Source organism: Myotis yumanensis, unplaced genomic scaffold (assembly GCF_028538775.1).
Source record: "Myotis yumanensis isolate MYYU_CA2020_CCGP unplaced genomic scaffold, mMyoYum1.0.hap1 SCAF_17, whole genome shotgun sequence".
NCBI lineage: Eukaryota > Metazoa > Chordata > Mammalia > Chiroptera > Vespertilionidae > Myotis > Myotis yumanensis.
The window spans coordinates 25930782-25944694 of record NW_027223768.1 but is presented as its reverse complement, the minus strand read 5'-3'; the positions used below and the strand labels follow the sequence as shown (position 1 = coordinate 25944694).

The 13913-nt window shown below is 42.1% G+C and overlaps 1 pseudogene; it reads left to right on the top strand.

Annotated features, from left to right (window-relative positions):
• The first annotated feature begins 11857 nt into the window (after nucleotides 1-11857).
• On the top strand, nucleotides 11858-13617 carry LOC138995777 (protein kinase C alpha type pseudogene; annotated as a pseudogene).
• Nucleotides 13618-13913: the final 296 nt, after the last annotated feature.

Sequence of the window (13913 nt, the reverse complement as noted above, 5' to 3'; positions counted from 1 at the left end):
TAGGGGTTCAAAGTCAGAGTGGGTACACTAAGAGGGTAAAGAGAAGGGTAGGAGGCAGTGGCAAGTAATGCAGATCTCCAACAAACAGTGGAGCTTTCCATGTTCCTGAAAGAAATGACAAGCCAAACCAGAATCCTGACCAGGTATTTTGAGCCAAGCAAAGTGTCAAAGCACACTCGATGTCCTGCACCTCGTGTGCCCCTCTGATAAGGCCAGGGCATGGTGCTGTCCCCTAAATGATCTCAGGTTCACAGCAGCAACACATGCAACCTTCTGTCAACAAGCAGAGCCGTGAAAATAGCACTGGCCTTTATGTCCACTGGCCCATGTCCTCAAAAAAGTCAATGTGGAACTGAAAGCAAACAAGCACTATGCCAAAATATTAAGTAACAAGCTTTTGACACATTTTAGGACATTCCACATCCTGTGTGTTTTTAAGAGAGCAATCCATGTTTGCTCATAAAAATGATTCATTATTTTCCAATGAAAGATAAAATTTTAAATGGTATTCTATTTAATAGAATATTTATAACTTTTAAAATATGTGATGATATGGCAATGTTTTTATATTAAAAAGGGGCTGTTACAAACCAACGGAAAATGTTTAATTATATTTTTTGAAATGGTAAAACCATGACTCAGAGATATAAAATAAATACTTGTCAAAGATTTTTATTTAACTCATTATTAATTATTAAATTAACTATTAAATTTAACTCACTATAAATTATTTAATTATTATTAAATTGGGAACCAGGCCAAGTGTTTCAACCCATTTAAAGGAAAAATTAAAAACCACACATTTACATGAATGTTGAAATAAACTTACAAATTGAAACCAAATTGGTTTTTCCTGATAATGGGGATGTGGGTGGGTGAGTGGGATAGCTCTCCACTGCACAGAAGTCTTTTGCAAGTAGATAAGAATTACTTGCATTTGCAATAATTTTTCAGTGATCTTCAAACTACAGAGCTGAAAAATCACCTAATCAAAGCGATGGTTCATATCCCTACAGCAGTGTTTTAGCAATTTTTTTCATTCCTTCCAAAGCAGCCTTTTTAGTCATTTTTACTTAATCTTCTCCCCACTCCAAATTAAATGCTAAAGAATAAAATCTTATTGAGCAGAATAGGACTTTGAAGAGCCACAAACCACTGTAATAGCTTAACATTTCCTTTCCACAATCAAGAACCAATTTTTGCCCCTGTTGGGTGACTGAGAATGCATGCCCTCTAGGACAAATAACCCCCGAGGGGCTCCAATAGTCCACTGAAAGGATATCTAGTAGTCTCTCTATGATGTCACTTTTAAAAAACCACTATACATATTAAATTACATTTTATATACTATACATGTTCATTATTATATATATTACATATATAGAGGCTTAAAGGATAGTTTATAAAGGGGCCAGTCAGCACACTATAGCCTGCAAGCCCAATCCAACCTGCCTGTTTTTGTAAATAAAGTTTTATTGGAAAATCGCCACATAGCTCATTTATGAATTGTCTTATCTATTGCCTACATACCACAGCAGCAGAGCTGAGTGGCTGCTACATAGACCACAAGGCTAGAGGAGCCTCAATTATTTACTGTTTCTCTATTTACAGAAAAGTTGGCCAACCTCTCTGGTTTATACTAAATTGCAGATAGTAATTATCTCTGGTTAATAAGATAATGAATTATTTTTCTTTAAAAAATCTATATTTCCTATAAATGTTTTACTGATGAACAAAACTTACAAATTATTTATTACACATCAATTGTGAACAAGGAACTTGAGGAATAGAGAATAAGACATGGTTCCTGCCTTTTACAACGCTTCTAATCTAATGTTGATGAGGTCAAGTGGTGTGTTTGCTAAAGGAAGGTTGTTCTGTACTTTTATTGATGTAAGTTAAAAATAGAAGTAGATAAGGATGGCTAGAGGGGAAAAGGTCGTATTAGTAATTGAGCTGGTCAATGTAAATGTTAGGTTAAATTTCGGTCCCTGGACCCTTAACTATTAAAGAAAAAGCAGATTTAATAGTTCATCATGACTCAAGTTTTACTTCAAGTTATAAAAATAAACTAAAAGAATGTGCTTACTATACATTTCTAGAGAACATTATATTTTCTCTTCATTCAGATTTTAGACTCATTGAGGTTACGAAATTCAAAATTATCCTAAAATCCACCCTGAGAAGATAATGTAATATTTCAGGACTTAAGCTGCTCTGATTCACATATATCTCTAATCTTTTCCTAGCAAAGTTTAAAGATATTGGAACTTAACAGCAATTCAAGATTATGTGTGGCATTCCAGTCTGTTCATTCTTTCCAGCTCCCAGAAAAATGCTTTCCCAATGACCTTCCCTGAATGATAGTATCTTAGTTCCCTTAGAAGTTAAGCTGTATTTAAGACCTAGGCAAAAGATTTTTCTCATTGCTCAATTCTAAGAATTTTAGAGCAGGGCCTTCCAACCCAGTGTGTTTACAGAATAAGAATTTTACCTATTTGGAAGATAAATATGTAAATAAATTAGTGAGTCTTTGGTGGGATAAAACATTTTTTTGTTCAAGAATCTCCAGGAAGTAACTATAATATTCTTAACATTACTTCCAAATTAATTCAACAATCATTTGAACACCTAACATATTAGCCTTTCCCAATCATGCTGTCATGATGTACTAATGTATGCCAACCAGTTGTGAGGTGTATTGCCAGTAATCTGTCACAAATAAAGTTTCAAGCTTCCAGAAATTAAAACTGACTCTATAATGGCCACTCTCATTCATCTGTTTTCTAAATGGGCAAATAAGACATGAAGCCCAATGATGTGGACAGTCACATAGGAGGTATCAGCAGGTGAGAACAAAATCTCTCATTTGTACCATGGTGTAAAAATGAGGTCCACACTTATAGCCAAAAGGAGAGAATCAGTGGGAAAGAGTAAAAAGGAGGAGGAGAAGAAAAAGGAGAAGAGGGGGAGGGGAATATGGAGGAAGACTGAGGGCAGTGGTAAAGAAGAAAAACAACACTGTCTGGAGTGAGAAAGAAAGAGGAGAGCCCAAATTAAACAAAGAAAGAACAATCCGCCCTAGAATTTTTGCTCAGTGGTTAGAGCATCAGCCTGCAGACTGAAGGGTTGCAGGTTCAATTCCAGTCAAGGGCATGCCTCCTCGGTTGCAGGCTCAATCCTTGACCCTGGTTGGGGCATGTGCGGGAGGCAACCACTGGATGTGTCTCTTTCACATCAATGTAGCTCTCTTGTAGCTCTCTCTCTCTGTCTCTCCCCTTCCTTTCCACTCTCTGGAAAAAATATCCTCAGGTGAAGATTAACAAAAGAAAGAACAGTCAGGAAACAGGACAGACCAGGGCAATGGAGCAAAGACCAGAAAAAGAAGAGGTGGGGGGCAGGCTCAATTGCTGCTGAGAAATTAAGTAACATTGGTGACATAAGACAATTGAATGTCCCTGGGAAACCTCAGTATGGGCAGAAAGCTGACATGAAAGCCTGGGTTGAGGAAAGAGTTAAAGCAGAGTAAATACAAAGAACATCTGTATACTCTTCCTTACTGAAACTTGGCCTTGCTGGGAAAGAGGAAGATAGAATGGTGGTAAGAGAGGACACTGGGTAGAGGCAGGCACTTTGAAGGACTGGAGAGAGCTGAGCATGTGTATGGGTTCAATTTATCTGATAAGTTGAAAGTATCGGATAGAGAGGAAATGATCAATAGGACAGAAGGAGTAGGATCAAAGGATTGGACTTGAACAGGAAAGGCACACCTCTTCCTCATAAACTGGGGCAGGAGGTAAGGGTGAGTGCATTTGGAGGTCAACTTGTTGTGGATAGAAAGCCACACCCTACAGACCTGCTCTCTCATTCCAGGAGGGGTACAACCATCAAGCGAGTGGGAAGGGGTCAGGGTGGAACATGGATGGCTGTTGTTTAAAGTGGGAGAGGAGGATGAACAGAAACAGGTAAAATCATTGCTCTACCGGGAGCCATTTGAGGCCCTGACTGAGAGGAGAGCCAGAGAAAAAGGGGAATAGGATCTCAGGCACACTCTTAGGGAGTGGACACATTTTCCAGAAAAAAAGAATGGAGGAACGAATAAAGACATCTGAAAGAAAATGGTCATAGAAGTAAAAAACAAACAAACAAACAACAACAACAACAAAAACTGCATTGCTGTAGAAGCTGTGGTAAGGAACACTTAAAAGGACTAAATGGCCAGCCAGTGTAGCTCAGCAGTTGAGCCTTGACCCAGGAACCAAGAAGCCACCAGTTTTAATATGCTTAATGAAAGCATATATTTTTTTAAAGGATAAAATGGGGCCTGGCTGGTATGACTCCGTGGTTGAGCATCAACCATAGTTATCGGCCTATTGAGATTTTTAGATCCTACCTGGTTGAGTTTTGGAAGGTTGTATTTTTCTAGGAATATATCCATTTCCTCTAAGTTGTCTAATTTGTTGGAATAGAGTTGTTCATAGTATTTTTTAACAATCCTTTGTATTTCTGTGGAGTCTATTGTTATTTTGCCTCTTTCATTTCTAATTTTGTTTTTTTAGGTCCTCTCTCTTTGCTTCTTGGTGAGCCTGGTTAGAGGTTCATCAATCTTGTTTATCCTTTCAAAGAACCAGCTCTTGGTTTGTTTGTTTGTTTTTTACTTCTATGGCCATTTTCTCATGGTTTCATTGATCTTTTGTATTGTTTTTTTTTTTTTTTTTTGGTCTCAATGTCATTTATTTCCACTCTGATCTTTATTATTTCCTTCCTTCAGCTCACTGTGAGCTTTTCTTGTTGCTCTTTCTAATTCATTAAGTTGTAGAGTTAGATGATTTATTACCATTTTTTCTTGGGGATTTTTTGAGGTAGGCCTGTAGAGCTATAAATTTCCCTCTCAGGACTGCTTTCACTGTGTCCCGTAGATTTTGGATTGTTATGTTTTCATTGTCATTCATTTCCAGGACACTTTTAATTTCTTCTTTGATCTCTTTGGTAACCCAATCATTGTTTGATAGCATGCTATTCAGCTTCTAAGTATTTGAATTTTTTTTTATTGTTTTTATTGTAGTTTATTTCTAATATTATTCCATTATAGTCTGAGAGGATGCTTGATATTTCAATCTTCTTGAATTTGGAGAGACTTTGCCTGTGACCCAATATGTGGTCTGTCTTTGAAAATGTCCCATGTGCCCTTGAGAAGAACATATATTCCGTGGCTTTGGGGTGAAGTGTTCTGAAGATGTCAATTAAATCCATCTGATCTAATGAGTCATTTAGGATTGCTGTTTCTTTGCTGATTTTTTGTCTAGAGGATTTATCCAGTGATGTCAGTGGGGTGTTAAAGTCTCCTACTATGATTGTATTGTTGTTGATCTCTCCCTTGATATCTTCCAGAAGTTTTTTTTTATGTATTTGGGTGCTCCTGCATTGGGTGCATATATGTTTACCAAGGTTATATCCTCTTGTTCTATCAATCCCTTTAGTATTATGAAGTGGCCTTCCTTATCTTTTGTTATGGCCTTCACTTTGAGGTCTATTTTGTCAGATATAAGTATAGCTACCCCAGCTTTTTTTTTTTTTCCATTTGCCTGAAAAATATTTTTCCATCCCTTCACTTTCAGTCTGTATGAGTCCCTTGTTCTGAGGTGGGTCTCTTGTAGACAGTATATATATATATATGGGTAATGTTTTTTTATCCATTCAGCCACTCAATGTCTTTTGATTGGAGCATTTAGTCCATTTACATTTAAAGTTATTATTTTTTTTTGATAGGTACTTGTTTGTAGCCATTTTTATTTTTTGTGCCTGTGTTCCTTCTTCCCTTTTTATTTCTTCTTTTTACACCAGTCCTTTTAGCATTTCTTGCATTGCTGGGTTGGTAGTGGTAAACTCCCTTAGCCTTTTTTTTTTTTTAATCTATGAAGCTCCTCATTTCCCCTTCAATTTTGAATGATAGGCTTGCTGGATTCAGTCCCTTGTTTTGCACCACTTTGTAAATTTCCTTCCATTCCTTTCTGGCCTGATGTATTTCTGTTGAGAAATCATTTGATAATCTAATGGGAGATCCCTTGTACATAACTTTCTGTCTCTCTCTTGCAGCCTTTAAGATTCTATCTTTGTCCTGAATGTTTGCCATCGTAATTACGACATGTCTTGGTGTGGGTCTTTTTAGGTTCATCTTATTTGGGACTCTCTGTGCTTGTGTGACTTTTTTCTTCTCCACATAAGGGAAGTTTTCTGACATTGTTTCTTCAAATAGGTTTTCTAACCCTTGTTCCTCTTCCTGTCATTCTGGTACCCCTATTATTCGTATGTTGCTTTGTTTCATGTTTTCCCAAAGCTCCCTTTGGCTCTCCTCCTGTCTTTTAATTTTTTTCTCCAATTGCAGTTCAGTTTGGGTGTGTTTTGCTTTTCTGTCTTCTAATTCGGTCCTCCGCTTCTCCTAGTCCACTGTTGAAACTTGTCATTGTGTTTTTTATTGCAGCTATATCACTCTTTATTTCTTCTTGATTCTTACATAAGTTGTTGATTTGTTTCATCCATCTGGTTTATGAACTCTATGACCCTTATTCTGAATTCTTTTTCTGACATATTTTTGTTTCACTTAGCTGCTTTTCTGGCGATTCCTCCTTTTGTTTACTTTGGAGGTTTCTTTGTCTCCCCATTTTTGCTCTCACCAAAGGATCTAGGTGTCAAGTTGTGCAGAGGCTGCTCCTCAGGCAGCAGTGGCTCCTTGGGGGGCGGCTGCTCCTCATTTGGCAGCGGCTCCTCTGGTGGGCACTGCTCACAGCAGTGGTGGCTCTGCTGGCTGGCAGGGGTATGGTACTCGCGCAGCTGCTGCTCCTCGGATGGCCACTAAAATTCTTGATAGCCCTGGAAGATGAACTCCCCAGACAAACTGACACCAGCAGTTGCCATCTCAGAAGTTGAACAGAGAAAAATGGGAAAATTATGTTAAGCTGATTACTGTGGTCCTCATTCACCTGCAAGTTATGGGGACAAAATACAGACTTTAGTGATCAGCTTGACTTCTCTTTCTGCTTTGGGATCTGTGGTTAATTTAGCGAAACACATATTTCTGCCACTCAAGACCCAGGTAAGGCTTAGGTCAAGTTATAAACACAAGGTTTTTATCACATGCTGACAGAAGGAAAAAACACATCTGGAAAATGTCATTATCAGAAGAAAACTGTGTTTTGCTTTGGGCTCTTTGGCTTAAGGTTTTTGTCACATTTTAAAAATCACTAAGGAGCTAAAAAGTTTGTAACTAATAGTTAGTAAGGTAATTAAATTGTATACAGGCCAAAATAAATAAAATGCATTTATTAGTAAGATTGCATTGCACTTTATGATTTTGTCTAAATATCCCTAAGTGCAGATTCTCAAACTCTTGATATAAAATCAGTGGGTCTTTGGAATAGAGCCATCTTCCTGTTTTGCTGCTGTTTTATATACTTGGGAGCAAGTAATTGAACCTATTGAATCTCATTTCCTTCATATGTAAAGGAGATACTTGTCTTTATATCTGAACACTCACACCTTTGTTGCCCACAATAGGCAATGGACGTTTCTCCCTTGTCTTCATAGAGCTTCACATATTCTAAAGGTAATACTACCAAAATAGCATTTCCATCTCTTAAGCATTTTTTTTTTAATTAAATCTTTATTGTTCAGATTATTACATTTGTTCCTCTTTTTTCCCCCCATAACTCCCCTCCTTCCAGCTCCCACCCCACCCTCCACCCTCACTCCCCACCCACTGTGTTCATCCATAGGTGCATGATTTTTGTCCAGTCACTTCCCGCATCTCTCACACCCCTTTTCCCCCCAAGAATAGTCAGTCTATTCCCTTTCTATGTCCCTGATTCTATTATAATCACCAGTTCATTCTGTACATCAGGTTATTTATTCACTTGATTCTTAGATTCATTTGTTGATAGATGCATGTTTGTTGTTCATAATTTGTATCTTTACCTTTTTCTTCTTCTTCCTCTTCTTAAAGGATACCTTTCAGCATTTCATATAATACTGGTTTGGCGGTGATGAACTCCTTTAGCTTTTCCTTATCTGTGAAGCTCTTTATCTGACCTTCAATTCTGAATGATAGCTTTGCTGGATAAAGTAATCTTGGTTGTAGGTTCTTGGTATTCAGCACTTTGAATATTTCTTGCCATTCCCTTCTGGCCTGCAAAGTTTCTGTTGAGAAATCAGCTGACAGTCGTATGGGTATTCCCTTGTAGGTAATTGAGCCTCTTTCTCTTGCTGCTTTTAAGATTTTCTCTTTGTCTTTTGCTCTTGGCATTTTAATGATGATGTGTCTTGGTGTGGTCCTCTTTGGATTCCTTTTGTTTGGGGTTCTCTGCGCTTCTTGGACCTGTAAGTCCATTTCTTTCACCAGGTGGGGGAAGTTTTCTGCCATTATTTCTTGAAATAGGTTTTCAATATCTTGCTGTCTCTCATCTTCTGGCACTCCAATGACTCTGATATTAGTCCGCTTAAAGCTGTCCCAGAGGCTCCTTACACTATCTTCACACTTTCGGATTCTTTTTTCATTTTGCTTTTCCAATTGGGTGTTTTTTGTCGAATCTTTTGTTTGATTATTGTACTCCTCTGGTCTGCTATTGGGTATAATATTCTTTATTTCAGTCCGTGTATGCTTACTTTCTAATTTCTTTATCGTAGCATCGAGGGTCTCATTAGTTTTCGTGAGGCTCTGCACAAATTTATGGCAAGCCCTCAAAATTGCGATTCTTAGCTCCATATCCTCCATTTCTGTCATGTTTTTTTGTCTCCGCATCTTTTATGCTTTCTTGGTGCACCCCCTTGTGGTCTCTGTGCGCAGTCTTGTTCTAGCCAAGCCTTAATTGTTGTAGTTAACACTAGAGGGATTTGACCCCCAGGCCGACTGGCTATAGGAATCAGCTGTGCGGAAAACGTCTGCCTTCTGGGGAGGCGCCAATCCAGCCTTTGCCTGAGGCGATCGGCAAATGGCTGTGCGCAGGCTTTGGGCGGGGCGGGATCCACAGGGCGGGCGGAGGGAGCAGTTATGGCCACGCTCAGTCCCGTTCCCAGAGGCTCTGCTTCTCAGAACCCCGGCAGCCGCTGCAAACTTCGGAGAGAAAGCTGCCCTCAGGTTCCAACTGATGCCGGATAATCCCGCTTCTCCCGTTTGAGTCTGGGTCCCTAGAGACTCGCCCGGATCTGGAGCCCAGAGTCTGAGACTCACTCCCGACCGAAAACGACAACCGCGCCCTCAGCCACCAGCCCGCTTTGCGCGCGCACCTCGGTACCTTTGTATTTTCCACACTGCGCCGCCTCTGAGCCTCGATTTGCTGTTCTCTTTCCTTCTAGTTGTAGAGTCTCTCTTCAGCCAGCCTTCCTGTGGTTCTGGGTGATGTCCGTTCAGTCTTTTAGTTGTATTTTTGAAATGGTTGTTTGCGGCAGCGGTCTCCGGTGTTTACCTACGCCGCCATCTTGGTCTCCGACCCATCTCTTAAGCATTGATAAACTTTGGCACACAGAGATTAGCTATGGGCTTCAAAATAAGACTGTGGAAAAATGGAATTATATCAAAAAATGACATGGGATACACAACAGACTCTTAATGTTGGTCACTTTAGGTGAAGGTGGGGACAAGATGAAAGTTGGAAGATTTAAATGTTATTTTAATACATTTGTCATCACCCTGAAAATGCACTGTGTTTTGTAAATTTTGGAAGGGTTTTCCGAAATATTTTAAAATAAATTTAAATAGGTCGTGTCTCTTTACTCCTTTTCATGCAAATTAATATATTGTTAAGTCTGTATTTTAGAAACCATAAATAAAGATAACTTTCTATAAACCCATATTAGCTTAAGTGGGGTAGCTTCAAACTGGAAGATGTATCTAAAACTATCAAACATAATATGTGGCTATCACATATTTCCTCACATCTAATGAATGTCCTGGACTGTCACCAAAAAAAATCTGGTCTGGGTGAAATGATGCTTACTAAGGACAAAGACAATCTTTCATGCCAGTCTTACATAAGCATCACACTGGCAGCCAATCTTCCAAGCGATCCTTGTCTCATGCTATTCTCTGCTGAAGACAAGAACAATGCAGACACTGCTAGAAGAGGAATGAGTCACAGGCAAAACCTGCCACAGGCATTATCTTCAAGGTAAATGCTTGCATGACACAGGGCCACAGAGTCCTAAAATAGTCTGAGCCTGTTACACAGTACCCAAAATAATTACTAAAGAAATAGCTCCTTCTAAAGGGACAAATTACCCCATCCACATAAAATGACACTGTCATGATATTGTTCGATAATGCCTTTAAAGAAAAATAATTTCCTGGGGATCACCCTGACATGAAAATTATAAATTAAAATTGGATCAGCGAAAGGAAGCCAAGAATTGTTTTTCTAAAAGTCTCTTCTCAGTTCAGGCCTACATTTTAATTTTTGTCTTTTAAATATATATATTTTTATTGATTTTAGAGAGGAAGGGAGAGGGAGAGAGAGCGAGAAACGTCAATGATGAGAGAGAATCATTGATCAGCTGCCTCCTGCACATCCCCCACTGGGGATGGAGCCGCAACCTGGGCATGTGCCCTCACCAGGCATGGACCCTTGACCTCCTGGTTCATAGGTCGAGGCTCAACCACCGAGCCACACCTGCTGGACCCCTTCTACGTTTGGAAGTCACTCCCACAGAGGGACCATAGTAGGAGCTGCTCAAGAGAATCCATGGCAATCAGGTGCCTAAGAAAGACCAGAAAGGCTACAGGCTTCCTGTGTGGAGGGGCCAGGAGAAGCAGCTGCACAGAGCACAGGGGAGGGATGGCTGAGCACCAAACTTTAAACATAGGGCCTGATCAGTAATGCCAACGTTCACCAGGTTTACAAGTCTCCCAGAGTTGCCATAAAATGGGAAGCTTAAAACAGCAGGGATGTAGTGCCTCACAGTCCTGGAGGCTAGAAGTCTGAAATCAAGGTGTGAGCAGGGTTGGATCCTTCTGGAGATTCTGGAGGAGGGCCTGTCTCCTAGTTTCTGGAGGTTGCCATGGGTGTAGACCAGCGATTTTCAACAGGTGAGCCGACTAGTCAGCCCCACTGACCTCTTTTCCCTTCGATCATCAAATTAAAAACTGACAGCAGCCAACACAATAGCTGTCTGGTGTGAATGACTCAAAATTCTACCTTTTTCTGTGATAACGGCAAAAAAACGTTTTTAGTTTTTAGTGCCGCAGAACTTTAGTAATTGGCTCATGTGTGCCAGGTGAAACCTCAAGTTGACACCAGCTGGTGAAAGACCAGGAAGGGGCAGCTGCCCCGCATGCCAAGCGGGGGCTCCATGGAGCCTGGACCAGGCGCCCGCCCACCCTAGGCTCTGACCCCGAGAGGAGAGGGGAGAATCGAGGAGGAGAAAGAGGAGCTGCAGGGAGCCAGCGGGAGTGGAAGGAGGAAGACAGGAGGGGAGCGGGCACAGCGAGAGGAGCTGAAGCAGAGGAAGAGGAGGCAGAGGCGGGCGGGGGAAGGGGAGGAAAAGGAAAGCGAAGAAAAAGGCGGCGGCAGAGAACGGTCCCGCCCGCCTGATGCCCATCTTCGCTCCCAATTTCGGCCGGCGCTGCCCGGGCCGCTCCCGCCGCCTCCGGTTTCTGGGCTGCCCCCCAAACACGAAGATCCCGGCTCCCACAGCAGGCGCGCCCCTTCCCCACTCGCCCGCGCACTCGCCCTCCCGCCCCTGCCCCTTCCCGCCCGCGCACTCCTGCCAGCCAGTCGCCCCCGCCCGCGCCCTTCGCCCCCTCCCGCGCCCTCCCGCCCCTTCCCGCCCGCGCACTCGCACTCCGGGCTGGCGCGGTGGGCGGTGCCGCTGGGGCCCGCTGTCCTGAAATTGCAAGCGCCAGAGCTGGGCCTTCAGAGAGCGTGGGGTCTGCCAGCGTTGCCAGCCCTTCCAGCTCCCACTCTTCGCCAGTCCGGCCGGACTCTCCGCGGCAGCGCCTCCTTGACTTCTCGCTGGGACTGCCGCCTCCCACCGGCGCCCCTGCCCGCCCGCCCGCCCGCCCGGCTGCTGCTCCCCGGCTGAGCCTAGAGGTTGGCCTAGACAAGAGGGACCATGGCTTCTGAGTCCCAGGCCCAGACCGCCGCCAGCAGCCTCGCCCGCCAAGGGACGGTGAAGAAAGTGCACGAGGTGAAGGACCACAAATTCGCCGCCCACTTCTTCAAGCAGCCCACCTTCTGCAGCCACTGCGCCGGCTTCATCTGGGGGTTTGGGAAACAAGGCTACCAGTGCCAGCTGTGCCGCTTTGTGGTTCACAAGAGGTGCCATGAACTTGTTGCTCTTCCTTGTCGGGGCGCAGGCCAGGGGCCCGACACCGCTGACCCCAAGAACAAGCACAAGTTTAAAGTCCACAGTTACCGGAGGCCCACCTTCTGTCAGCACTGTGGGTCGCTGCTGTACGGCCTTATCCGTCAAGGGATGAAATGTGAGGCCTGCTCTATGAATGTGCACAGGCGATGCGAGACGAAGGTCCCCAGCCTCTGTGGGGTGGACCACACCAAGAAGAGGAGCAGCTCTGCCAGAAGCTGAGGTCACCGGTGAAAAGCTCAGGGTCACAGGTATCCAGGCTCAAGGTGACATGGCTTCTCTTTCTCCTGCTTAAGATGATCTCAAGCCCCTGGATTCTTTCCAGGGGCCTCAGTCGTCCCTCCTCTTTGATTTGAGTGACTCCTGCCATTCCTACGATGGACTCTGAATGCCTCCATCTCTGGGAAGGGGAGAAACAAATGATTTCTGGAGCTTCTTTCAAGATTTTCCCATGAGTGCCCTGGATGTGTGGTCCAATTGGTTGAGCGCTGTCTCATGCATCAAGAGGTCGTTTGATTCCCAGTCTGGGCACATGCCTGGGTTGTGGACTTGATCCCCAGTCGGAGGACCATCGATGTTTCTCTCCCTCCCTCCCTTCCTCTCTCTCACAAATCAATTAGAAAAAAAAAAAAAGATTACCCCATGCGCATATAGGGACATTGACACCGACTGAGTAGATCATTCTTGGGCAGGATTTTAATTGCTTCTAATTATAGGATTATCATTTAGGCACTAGATTAATTACCATGAAATTATTGCAAAGAACTTGATCTTCTTCTAGAAAGTAAGTGCATTAGCCAAGTGAGGAATCTCTTAGAAGCTTGCAGACAATTTTTTAATCACTAATGTGGAAACTTTCTTTTAACTCTTTGATGGGGGAGATGTGAAAGGGATCAGGATGGAAGTGGAAACAAAGAGCAGATCAATGCCCCTTTTGTTTCCCCCCAAAAGGTTGGAAAACTTGAGCATTCATGTTTGGGAATCACTTGGTGCCCCAATGGAACATGTCCCCAAATAGCCCTGGCTGGTGTGGCTCAATTGATTGGGCTTCCTCCTGTGCATGTTGCCAGTTCAATTCCCAGTAGGGTCAGCTGCCTGGGGTTGGGGTCTAGATCCCCAGTGATTGTTTTGCTCTCAAAATAATGTTTCTCCATTTCCATTCTTCTCTCTTTGAAAATTAAAAAAAAATTTTAAAAAGAAGAAAATGTTGCCAAATAAAGGCAAAAATGTTTCCTCTGAAATTAAAAAAGAAAAAAGTTACTTTCAGTCTGTAGCTTGTCTTCTGTCTCTTGATTTTCTTTTGAGCATATAGAAAAATAATTCTATAAAATTATACAAAATAAATAATGGCAAATTGAATAATGTAATAGAGAAAATACCCATTTGTAATAAAGGTGAAATAGAAAACAAGATAGATACATTGTCTAAGAGTTTAATTGCTGTAATTTTAAGACTCAAATATAATTTTAAAAACTAAAGGTTTCATTTCATTTTAGTTACAAGAAAAATTATCATGATTTTTCTTAACATCTTGAGAAACATTTCCTCTAGTGCAGGGGTCC